This window comes from Ascaphus truei, chromosome 5 (assembly GCF_040206685.1).
Source record: "Ascaphus truei isolate aAscTru1 chromosome 5, aAscTru1.hap1, whole genome shotgun sequence".
In the NCBI taxonomy this organism is placed as follows: Eukaryota; Metazoa; Chordata; class Amphibia; order Anura; family Ascaphidae; genus Ascaphus; species Ascaphus truei.
In genome coordinates, this window is record NC_134487.1 from 301000845 (window position 1) to 301013545 (window position 12701).

The 12701-nt window shown below is 42.4% G+C and overlaps 1 protein-coding gene across 3 annotated transcripts in view; it reads left to right on the top strand.

The window, feature by feature from the left end:
* Nucleotides 1-12701, top strand: part of ST8SIA1 (ST8 alpha-N-acetyl-neuraminide alpha-2,8-sialyltransferase 1) — a 111326-nt gene that overhangs the window by 34078 nt on the left and 64547 nt on the right. Inside the window, exon 1 of one of the 3 annotated variants that reach the window (XM_075602915.1) lies at nt 8725-8813. The exons of the other annotated variants lie outside the window; for them this stretch is intronic. The gene's annotated coding sequence lies outside the window, so the exon portion shown is untranslated. Of the gene's footprint in view, nt 1-8724; nt 8814-12701 lie in introns of those variants that run through there. 3 annotated transcript variants of the gene reach the window in all.

Below are 12701 nucleotides of genomic sequence, written 5' to 3' on the forward strand. Positions count from 1 at the left end.
CTTCCATATCCTTCCCCCCCCCCCCCCCCCCCCCCGGATTCCTTTTCGTTTTGTGAGGGTTATGTGTGTACCTACTATGCCTCGTTAATACTATTAGGCATACGTCATCCGCCCCTCCCCTCCAGGGAGGGTTTATAAGGTCTTACTATACGATGCTACACACTCCTCCCCCTTGAGAAAGTGCGCGGTGACGCGTGAAACGTACGTCGGGGTACGCGGTGATGTCATCACGTTGACGCATGCGCGGCTTGCGTTTGGAGTCACGGCTGCTCCCGAGACTACACGGAGATACGGCTGCCAATACCACTACATGCAGGAGATCTATACCAGGTCGTATAATTCCACACTGGGCTCTTTTTAGGCCATATCCTCTGGGGGCCTTTACTTGTGCGACATTTATGGTCTGTCACCCGGTTATGATTGTATGGGATCCAGCATAAATACAAATGACAAATGGAGGTGCACTGACATGCCCTCCAGCAAGGGATTCTGGGAAATGACATGCAAATGAGCACACAATGTGTCACCTTTGCCTGGAATATCCATTCACATGGAGCCCATGTAAACAAATGCATCGCTGTTTACACAGCTTTTAAGCACAGCATGGGACTAGCAAAGCAAGTCAAACCACTCACAGACCTACACAGAAAAAGGGGGAGTAAGGGAGTGATCAACTAAACCATACTAAATGTGTAGAAAATTTGTAATAGTAATAAATTCAACTGATAATGAAAGGTAGGTGCAACTGTGAACTGAAGTGAATCAGAAAAAGTGAGGGGTACAGTGGTTTGCACACCAAAGGAAATTCACTCAAATGCACACTACCCAAAATTTTAAATTAAACCTTTAATAGTTAGTACTTAAAACATATATTACCAATTGGAAATGTGATAACGTTTAAAAATAAATTAAATCAAATATCTAGTGCAAATAGTCTCTAATGTTTAAATGTTCCAGTATATTGTTGAAACTGGAAAATAAGAGACTGCTAGGGTGCACACAGCCGGAGTGAGCAAACCAAGCCCACTACTTCATTGATGAGCCTAATAGATAGTACACACCATGAGGGCTAATAACATGGACTCCTGATCAGGACTTAGACTAATGCCGCAAGTCCCGCCTGGCCACTGCCCTAATTTTTATATATATATGGCTAATCTAATGAACGGCTGACAGATACTGTATTAAAACAACCCCATGAAGGGGACTGACATCATCAACACGCGTCCAACGCGCGTTTCCCCCCTACTACGGAGCTTCCTCAGGGACAAAATGTTGTCAGTCCCCTTCATGGGGTTGTTTTAATATTTTGGGTAGTGTGCATTTGAGTGAATTTCCTTTGGTGTACAAACCACTGTACCCCTCACTTTTTCTCACTCACAGACCTGTTTCAACCTGAATGGGTATGATCAGTGTGAGGTTGGTTTATACTTGCTTTGCAATATAAGCGATGCATTTGCATATGTACTGTATGTACCCTTCTCATAAAGAAACCATGGACGTCTTTGTAGAAACAAACAGAAAGACTGGTATTTCTGCCAGGACATAAATGGTGTGCTGTTTACCTAGCCCATTCTTGGAGCCACTCCTCTTTCTGCTGTGAAAGCATGGACTGGGAGAGGGAGCGAGCCCTACTATTTTGAGAGAGGAGAGAGCTTGAATTGAGGTTTCAGGGGAAAAACAGGCGCCTGTTCATTGAAGCCTAAGGCCCGGGCCATAGAGGGGTGGGGAGAGCGGAGGCGCGCTAACGCTGAGGCTCGCCTGCTTCAGTCAGCGCGATTGCACGGACTTGCAGGCGAGCCAGCGTGCGCAAAGGGAGCCGGGGGGAGGTGGTTGGAGGCGGGGCAGTGACGTCGCTGGGCCAGTCGCCCGCGATGCACTGACGTCAATGTCACGGCGCCATGACGTTGACGCTGCTGTGCAGCGATTGGAGGTTTTCAGCCGACAGCACGCTGAAAAACAGCTTGGCGCTCGGCTGAAACCTCCAACGCCTCAGCACGCCTGCAGACGCTCGCGTGAGCCCCCTCTCAAGGCATCCTCATTGAGGATGCAGGGGCTCAGCGCGGAGCGTCCGCACGCCTCAGCACGGCCTGTCCGTCTATGGACGCAGCCTAAACTCTGCAGCTTTGGATGCGCCTGTTTTTCCCTGACGCCCCTGCGGAGGGACCCCTCAATTGGAAGATCTTTACCCTTTGGACATTTTACTATCACAGTGTGCCATGGATGGTCTCATGGACTATGGTAACTGATGTGAACTGTTAACCATTGTTGATCCCATAGTAACAGTCTCTTTTTGGTACTGTGCCTGTTTTGCCTTGATTATACCAACTGCATTTACGGAGTATGTATATAACATATGTATTTGACATCAGCATGTATTAGGCAATTTGGTGCATGTGTTATCTATGCTTTATATTTACTAGGGGTGAGGCTGGCCTTGTAGGTTCAAGGGGTTATTGTTAACCCCTTGTTCTCTATATATTTTGTGCTTATAGGCTTTTCCCCCCCTTGCCTTGGGTATTAGGGGTCCATTTCCCCTGTCTGATACATATTCTATCACAGGAGGATGTCAGGGTTTGTTTTAATATTTTTTGTATTTTATGTTTGATTATTTGTGCTGTTAAATAAATCATAATTTTCTTTGATATTTGTTCTGAGTATACTTGAGGGCTGGGTTGGGACGCTTTTCTTTTCATTCTTATATATATATATATATATATATATATATTGTGACATAGTCCAAAGATGTTAGGCAGCTTTCTGCCCCATTTTAGAGCAGAAAGTGCAGGAATAGTTACAAATGATCCGTTCCACAGCTTCCCATTAACTCAGGCAGCTGGATGGAAAATCAAGACCACAGATTACAATGGCTCTAGTTCTCCCTCACCTGCTCTTCTAATCACATGCACAGGTATTTAGAGCAGAGAGGTTTTGCATTTCTCTCTCTCTCTCCTTGGAGCCTGGGGGCTGGGGGTGTCGCTGCTCCCCTGCATCCAGTATCGGGGTTGACGGCCCCTCCACGTATCACAGTACCAGAGGATTTGCCTGGACTCCACGAACAGATAAGACAAAACAAATGGTTACTGCTGTTGCTAAAAGACTGTACTGTATCTTGTGACCCTAAATGAGAGAGCATTGTTTTAAGCTGGGGAACCAGTTTAGTTGGCCAGCAGCTGTTAGAGAGACTGATTCTGATGTGTAGTTAGATCCCTGAAAGGGATAGGATTTTGCTTATATGATTTTGGTTTTATTTCTTGAAATAACAGTGTGGGAAATATGGTAACACTGAAATATGTGAACTGCTGAATGAAAGTATTTGAGTACCTCTAACCTACACATGTTAAAGCTGCAGTACCTTACTTGGATGAAAATAAAGCAGGCAGAAGCCTGAGTTAAGCAGCATAATACTTTGCATGATCCTGTTTGTTGTATAATTAACCCTAGAAGACTATGTCGGGAAGAACCCAGACAGACGTCAGCACTACAAAAGAGGGGCGTTTGTCACATATGGTGGAGAATGCGGGCAGACACTAAAAAGTCTGTGGGTTTGCAAATAAATGCGGGGGTTTAAAATGGCCGCCGAGCTGAACTAAAGTACAGATGCTATGAGTGAAGTCTGTCCCACTGTGTATATCAGTTGTGCTTCTAGCATACACAGAGAATGTGCGAAGTGTGGATGCAATAGCACCCTGAACCCAAACAGAAAACCAAAATGTTTTGCTGAAAAAGAAGAAAGAAAAAAAAAAAAAAATTGCATCTAGCAAGTGCTGTTTGTAAAGCTAATGCCTTTTGCTGAAGTGAGTGAATTTGCAGCTAGCAAGTGCTGTATGCAAGTTGCTGAAGTGAGTGAAATTGCAGCTAGCAAATTGTCCCTGCCGGGTTTCTAAAATGGCCGACGTGAAATGTTTGTTGTGTAATGTACGTAACCATACAAAACAGTGTCCCTTCAGGCCATACTATGATCACGACCCTGGAGGAGAGCCGTACCCACAGATGAATTTAGTATGCTGGGCCTGTCGTGAAGTAGGTCACATGGAAGATGTGTGCCCCAAAATTTTCAAAGACAAACAGCTGCAAAAGCAAGCAACGCCCTGTGAGTGCAAGCAAGATGTGGAAGCTGATACCAGTGAGTGTGTGCCCAGTACCACTGATATCTCTGGAGCTAATAAAGCAAAAAGAAAGAAAACTGTTCCTCAAGTCACAGGGGAAGTGACCGAGCCACTTGAATCTGCACTGTCAGGACATGCGTCAGAAAGGCGCCGAGATGAGCAACAGCCCATAGGGCCTGGCGCAATCGTCCCAGGAATGACGACACGCCTAGAGATGACAAAGGCTACTGCTACCATCATAGGCAGAGAGCCAAGCGAATCAAAGAAAACAAGAACTGACTGGAAACTATGCTATGAGATGTCCCAGAAAGATGTGCAAAACTTCATCACAGAGTTAGGGGTTTCTCGGCAAGAGGCTAGCGCGCTTAAAGCAGAGCTGGAACTCTCACGCCATGAGGTCTACGCTCGCAGCACAGAGCTGTGTACATTGAAGGAAACCTATGAGAATACCCTGAGTAATTTAGACACTGTAAAAAGAGAGAATGTAAGTCTGACACAGAAAAATTCAGACTTGACTGACCAGATCAGTGAAGGTGATGAGAAGCTTCACCAAGCAGAAAAAGTGGAGAAGCAATTGATCCAGGAAAAGTTAGAAATGCAGGAAGCACTGCAGAATACAGAATCAGCGGCGATCCAGGCGACACAAACTGCAGAGCTCCAAAAAATGGAGGCGCTGATGCAAACCCAGAGCAAGCACCAGATAGAGGTGAAGACCCTGAGGGAGGTCTGGCACGATCAGGTTGAAGAGCTGCAGAAGCAGATGGCTGAGCGCGAGATACAGTGCGCCAAGAGAGAGGAGATCTCCGTCCGTCAGGTGGTCTGCCTGACATTGCGCTATGAAAGCGAGATGGCCGATATCTACAAGCAGCTGGACCACACGGCAAATGAGGGGGCCCGGCTGCAGCTGGAGCTGGACAAGACCCAGAAGGAGCACCTGCAGCTGCAGGTCAAGAATAGAGAAAATGAAACAGAGTTAAACCTCGCTCTGAAACAGATGACGGACATGGGAGAAGCGGCTAAAGTGGTTCAGTCGGGCTATCAATCCTACCTCCTAACCAAGCAAGCTGTACGTTCCTATACGTGTATCTTCAATGCTGTTGCAATATTACGATTTGCTATAAAGATGAAGTTGGAGAAAGAGATTCCAAGGCTAAAAGAGACACGGTCACAAAAGGAGACCAGGGAACGTAAACTCAATGCCCTCACTGATGACAAAGAGGAAGGAGAAAGAATTGACTTTGATTGTGCTGCTGTTATTCCAGAAACAGATAGGCACCCTCCTGAGAATATTCTCCCTGATCTGGGATTCAAAAATCCAGATCCTCAATTTCATTTACGTTGTCCAGAAGATTATCAAACTAGTGGACACACCCAGGACACCACAGAAGATGTTTTAGCCAAGTGGGTGGCAGTTCCTGAAAACACAAACTTGTTGACAGATCCTGATGACGTGGTTAATATGGACTACGTTTGTACAGAGGCAACTAGGTCTCCAAAACCCAAAGGCTTGGTAATGGCCACAAAAGGGAAATCAAAGATTGAAAAGAAAAAACAACGAAGGTTAACACGGCGCCTGAATAGTTCCATATCTCACCAATCTGGACCACACTGTGGAGCCAAGGAGAATCCGGTCCAAGGGTCTCATCAGAAGCTAAAGAAACAGTCCAGTCATTTGCAGGTTGCAGCGGGCTATGAAATAAAGTCAAAGGATGCAATAGACTGGAAGTCAAAAAAAAAAAAAAAAAAAAAAAAAAAAAAAAAAAAAATGTTTGGGGGAACTGACCGATTTTTTTTTTTTTTTTTTTTTTTTATTACACGTGTGGACTATGACACGGACACTTAACTTTGCAAATAAGCATTTTGTCAATATTACAATGTTATATTGGTTCTCTGTGTTGAAAATGTAGCTAAACTACAAATTAATATACAGGGTTGATGGCCCTTAAGATTACAAGGCTGTAGTATAAGGAAAAAAAAAATATTGGTTGCTTACAATATGGAAAAAAAAAAAAAAAAAAAATATGCCCTTTTCGGTTGGTAAATTTATAATGAGGTTCATATTCTAGAGTAGAAAAACCCAGGGAGGTAATAGAAATTGTCTGGTTTTGTGAATATATTTAGCAGATCCTGGGTTGCAAGAATGTGTGCTAGACATTTATTTTTCAAAATAGTTCCCTAATAGAGAGCAACAAAAAATATGTTTGCCAAGTATAGTCTCTTATGACGAAACCTATTGTCCATAATTGCCGTGGAAAAAGTTCATATTCGTGTCATGTGAATACTTAATGTTGTACTGAGGAGTTAGCTCAAGTATTTCAGGTAGGACGCTCACCCCAGTGAGGTCCATGGCCGCTCACCCCAGTAGGTGTGAGCTGGGGAGGGGGATATGTGACATAGTCCAAAGATGTTAGGCAGCTTTCTGCCCCATTTTAGAGCAGAAAGTGCAGGAATAGTTACAAATGATCCGTTCCACAGCTTCCCATTAACTCAGGCAGCTGGATGGAAAATCCAGACCACAGATTACAATGGCTCTAGTTCTCCCTCACCTGCTCTTCTAATCACATGCACAGGTATTTAGAGCAGAGAGGTTTTGCATTTCTCTCTCTCTCTCCTTGGAGCCTGGGGGCTGGGGGTGTCGCTGCTCCCCTGCATCCAGTATCGGGGTTGACGGCCCCTCCACGTATCACAGTACCAGAGGATTTGCCTGGACTCCACGAACAGATAAGACAAAACAAATGGTTACTGCTGTTGCTAAAAGACTGTACTGTATCTTGTGACCCTAAATGAGAGAGCATTGTTTTAAGCTGGGGAACCAGTTTAGTTGGCCAGCAGCTGTTAGAGAGACTGATTCTGATGTGTAGTTAGATCCCTGAAAGGGATAGGATTTTGCTTATATGATTTTGGTTTTATTTCTTGAAATAACAGTGTGGGAAATATGGTAACACTGAAATATGTGAACTGCTGAATGAAAGTATTTGAGTACCTCTAACCTACACATGTTAAAGCTGCAGTACCTTACTTGGATGAAAATAAAGCAGGCAGAAGCCTGAGTTAAGCAGCATAATACTTTGCATGATCCTGTTTGTTGTATAATTAACCCTAGAAGACTGTGTCGGGAAGAACCCAGACAGACGTCAGCACTACAAAAGAGGGGCGTTTGTCACAATATATATATATATATATAAAAGAGACTGACTACTCAGGACTTCTGCATTGATCGCTATCACCTCATCCTCGAGGTCTGAACTTTTGGACTAGCAGCTGACAGCGTTTGTTGCATCTTTGCTGTGGAGGTCACACTTTGCTGTTCCCGTGGGGGTGATATTCAAATGCCTGTTTTATATTTCCGTTTGTGAGTGAGCCTGTTTCCCTCTCCTCTATATTTTTATTAAATTTATACGCTTTTTACACTATGGGCTGTGCACTTTCTCTTTTTGTTTTATTTATATATATATATATATATATATATATATATATACGAAAAGAAGACAGCGCAGCTCCCATAGCGTAATATTGTACTTTAATGGTTAAAATAAACATGCAAGTGAATCAAGAACACTTACAATGTGCGCTAGAATACAAGGCATTGAATAAAGTCTTGTTAATCACCCGGTCGAGCCTCCGTGAATCTCTGTTGAAGGATCTCTGTTCCCTGAGGAAGTTGCTTTATGCGACGAAACGCGTAGGGAAACAGCTGGCACTGTCTTTTATTTATTTATATTCATTTTCATTTGTGCAACTGTGAGGAGTCTTGTCTTGCCCTGCTGCCGAGCTGTTTTGTGTCTCTATATTTTGGACTGCACTAAGGGAATCTGACAGCTGGGTCCATACCCTGTCACGTTGGAGGATACAGACTCACGCGGGACTCCCATTCAGGGGGAGAACGGGTGCGCGCGCATCCTTCAGGCATCCACGACGAGAGACTGTTGGACTACACAAACAACAGAGATTCACAGAGGCTCGGCCGGGTGATTAACAAGACTTTATTCAATGCCTTGTATTCTAGCGCACATTGTAAGTGTTCTTGATTCACTTGCATGTTTATTTTAACCATTAAAGTACAATATTACGCTATGGGAGCTGCGCTGTCTTCTTTTCGTTAATACTGGTCAAGAGGAAGGTGGTTTTTCCTGGAGACTGGCAGCGACACCCAGTAGCAGTTAAAGGACACTTTTTATTATTATTTTTATTGACTTATTCACCGAACTCTTGGGGCTTTTTTTCCCCACTGCACCCCCCACTTTTCCCCTTTTTCCCCTCCCCCCCCTCCTGTCCCCTCAGTTGCATTTGTTGTATGTTCATGCATGTTATGTTATTTATATACATTTTATTTTATAGCAGCTATTTATATATACTTTTAGTGTCGCTTGGAGGTAATTGTGTGGTCATTCACTGTTTTGTGCACTCACCCTCTTTGCCGTATATCATTCCGGTTAGCGCAGCAGTTATATCCCTCTTTTTTTATATATATATATATATATATATATATATATGAAAAAATCTATATATATATCACTTGGAACTATATTAAAATAAGTCTTTCTCTGTCTTTCTCTCGTTAACAGTGCGCTAATGTGTTCACTAGCTAGCTGCTGTTTTTGCACACGATCAGCTTTGTGGATTCGCATTAACCTCAGGGAACTTACCGTTCTGAGCCCGGAATGAACGGAATTCTGTGGATCTTAATCGGTTATTTACATTTTGGTGAGACAACAATATATTATTCTAGTTCTCATATATTTAAAGAGAAAAAAGAGAGCAAAACAGTGCCCTGCCAGGGAGCCAGGTGGTGTAAATATAAAAGATATATTTATTCAGCGACTCGTCACAAAAACATAACCCCCAAGGGGTAAAAAAAGTACCGTGGAGTGGGTAAGAGTTTAATATGCATTATTTGTGATTATTATAGATGAGTACCAGTAAGAGCACTGTCTCGTCTCCAGTGAGGGGTCACTAGAGTGCCTTAGGGTACAATAGTTGTTCCCCTTCAGGAGACGTAGGTGTTTAATAAGTGACTCACATCACATCTCTTAGTTTACCCACTCCGCTATTGATTCTGTCCACCAGTCCTGTTTTATTGCTAAAGATAGACATTTTGGAATTTCCACTGACTTTGGAGCACCCTTTCCACCCTATACTCATATATTTATACTATACACCCAATACTCATATATTTATACTATACACCCTATACTCATATATTTATACTATACACCCAATACTCATATATTTATACTATACACCCTATACTCATATATTTATACTATACACCCTATACTCATATATTTATACTATACACCCTATGCTCATATATTTATACTATACACCCAATACTCATATATTTATACTATACACCCAATACTCATATATTTATACTATACACCCTATACTCATATATTTATACTATACACCCAATACTCATATATTTATACTATACACCCAATACTCATATATGTATACTATACACCCTATACTCATATATTTATACTATACACCCTATACTCATATATTTATACTATACACCCTATACTCATATATTTATACTATACACCCTATACTCATATATTTATACTATACACCCTGTACTCATATATTTATACTATACACCCTGTACTCATATATTTATACTATACACCCTGTACTCATATATTTATACTATACACCCTGTACTCATATATTTATACTATACACCCTATACTCATATATTTATACTATACACCCTGTACTCATATATTTATACTATACACCCTGTACTCATATATTTATACTATACACCCTGTACTCATATATTTATACTAGTTATATTTATATGTTTCCCTGTACTTCTGTTCCCATTTTACTGTCCCCTGTAAGCTCCATAGCTAGGGATGCCATGTGTAGTTAGGTCCCCGGTTAGGAGATAGCTGCAGAACAGAGACTTTGGGAACATGAGTTTAAGGGTGAGTGTTGGAGGCAAGTAGACTTAACAAGTGTATTAAATGTTGCCGACCGGAGTAGCCGGCAGTACTGGTATCGCGTATGATTTCGGGGACCCGTCTGTAGATGAACATGGAATATGTGGATGGAAGTCCCATGCAAAGCATAGTAAAAACATGACCAGTTTTTGGCCTTTACCTGCTCCCCTTGCCCCAGAGACATAAAACGTCGGGAGTGTGAGTTTTAGGTGGGATATTTGGGTCGTTATCTTGTTTGCGGGAGTTCGGGGGACAGTCCCGTAATTCTCCCCGACGTGCAGGCGTGATTTGCGGGTACGCAAGGTGAATCACACCGGGGTTACACAGTGTCCCCCAGTATCCCAGACCCATTTCCCACACAGGTCTAAGGTTCTCCAAGTCATATTCTTTATTAAAATATGTTTTATAGTGTTCTGTGCTTATTGTATAAATGTCTATGCAGTCAGCCCGCAACAAAAATATAAATGGGGCAGAGCACAACCAGTAGAGATTAGGGAGGCCCTGATAAAGGGCATACAGCCTGAAACACGGAGGCGTGTTGCTTTTTGTCTAGGGGTCTGTTATGATCCTTCAATAAATGTATTACTTTTCTCTATGTGCCGCCTCCTCCTACTCTCTGCTGGTAGTGCTCTGCCTTATTTCTATTGTTGTTGCCCACTGCCTTTGGGCGGATTCTGCACGCCATCTTTATCTACAGCCTGGATTACATCCACACAGAGGATTTATGGACACTACTGGGCACCAGTTGAGTGAGTTATCCTTTTTGCTCTATTGTTCAGTTGAGGGATATATTGCGTAGCACTATTTTGTTGTGCTTAGACCACTGGTAGCACTAGGTACTAGTTCCCCATTCCCTCTATATGGCATATTGATGTTTTTAACGTTAATGAGAAGTCCTGCTGCAGATTGCTTATGATGTTATAAGGATACGATCAGCCTTTTTGAAGCACCGGCTTTTTATATATATATATATATATATATATATATATATATATATATATATATATATATATACACACTATGCAGTCAGCATGGGCATCCACATAGGTGCCGCGATGTCTGTATAGACATCGAAGTTCAAAGGAGAGAGGATGTCCAAAGGTGACAAAACCATTTGGTGTGTGAGGAAGGGTGGTTTGCCAGGTCCGGAGAACAAAACGCACCCTGTGGAGTCCAAGTTCTGAAAATAGACCGTAGCGGTCGCGGCTAAGATTTTTAGCCGAAAAGAGGACCAGGAATCCGGGAGGGATTTCCCGGTCAGGGTAAGCCTTCCAAAGCAGGCGCCCTGCACCTATTTGAGGCTAGTTTTTCACCCCAGACCCCCCCATTAAGTATGTATTTCAACTGTATTTTGTATTTCATTTGTGTGTACGCGGGTTTACCCGAATAAACCTCATTTTATTCCAGAGAAAGGTGAGGGGTACAGTGACCTGTACTCCAAAGGAAATTCACTTACATGCACACTACCTATATTAAAATTTAACCTTGAATATCATATACTTAAAACATATATTACCAATGAAAATGTGATAACTATAAAAATAAATTAAATAAAGTGAATCGTGCAACCAAGACAGCCTCTAATATCTAAATACTCCAATATATCATTAAAACTGGAGAGTGAAAGGCTGCTGAAGGTGCACACAGCCAGAGTGAGCAAACAAGCCCAACACTTCACTTGTTAGCCTGATAGAGTATTGAATGTAGTCATGGCCATTAATCTCATATCATGTATCTCAATATAGGCAATATAACCACCTAGACAGGTCAGACCACTCCAGGAATCATTACCCAGCCACTACACTGATTTATATATATATATGGCTAATCTAGTGACCGGCTGGCAAACACTGTATTAAAATAGCCCCATGAAAGGGGCTGACATCATCAACACGCGTCCAACGCGCGTTTCCCTCCTATTACGGAGCTTCCTCAGGGACAAAATTTGCAACAGGGCTGAACCGAACGCTATTTAAACCCTCCAGTCGCCATGGTAACGTAACCAGCGTTCGGCTACTGCGCATGCGCAATAGAGCGCAAGCGCAACTGCTACAGATCAAATAAAACCAATCTTACACCACTATAGTTCACAATTGCACCTACTGTTACTATTATCAATTAGATTTATCATTTTCATTACACAATTAGTATGGTTTAGTTGATCACTCCCTAATCCTCCCCCTTTTTGTTCATTTTATTCCACTACCTTGTTTTGCCTTCTGAATGATCCCGGTTAAAATGTGTTAAAAGTCCCGGTCTCCCGTGACAACCACATATATCAATTACGCGCGCAACACTTACCAGTTGAGTTTTAATGATCATAGTATTTTATTGAATAAAAGTATTGAGCAACTTGAACTGTAAGAAGTGGTGATGTTGTGTTTGATAGCAGAAGCACTGGAATTCCAGTGAAGTTTTATAGATAAAAAAGTAGCGGTTCTTAGTACCCCAAATCACCTTTGTTTCCAGCATTGGATGCACTGATTTCTTTTGATCTTTTAATCCCTGAAAGGTGGTTTCAGTTTGAATCACACGCACTCGGAACTAGTAGGATTGCTTGGCGGCTTCTCCAAAAATACTGGACTCAATGGTGAAAGGTGCGACAGGTCACTATGTCCAGGGAGGTAATACTGAAAAC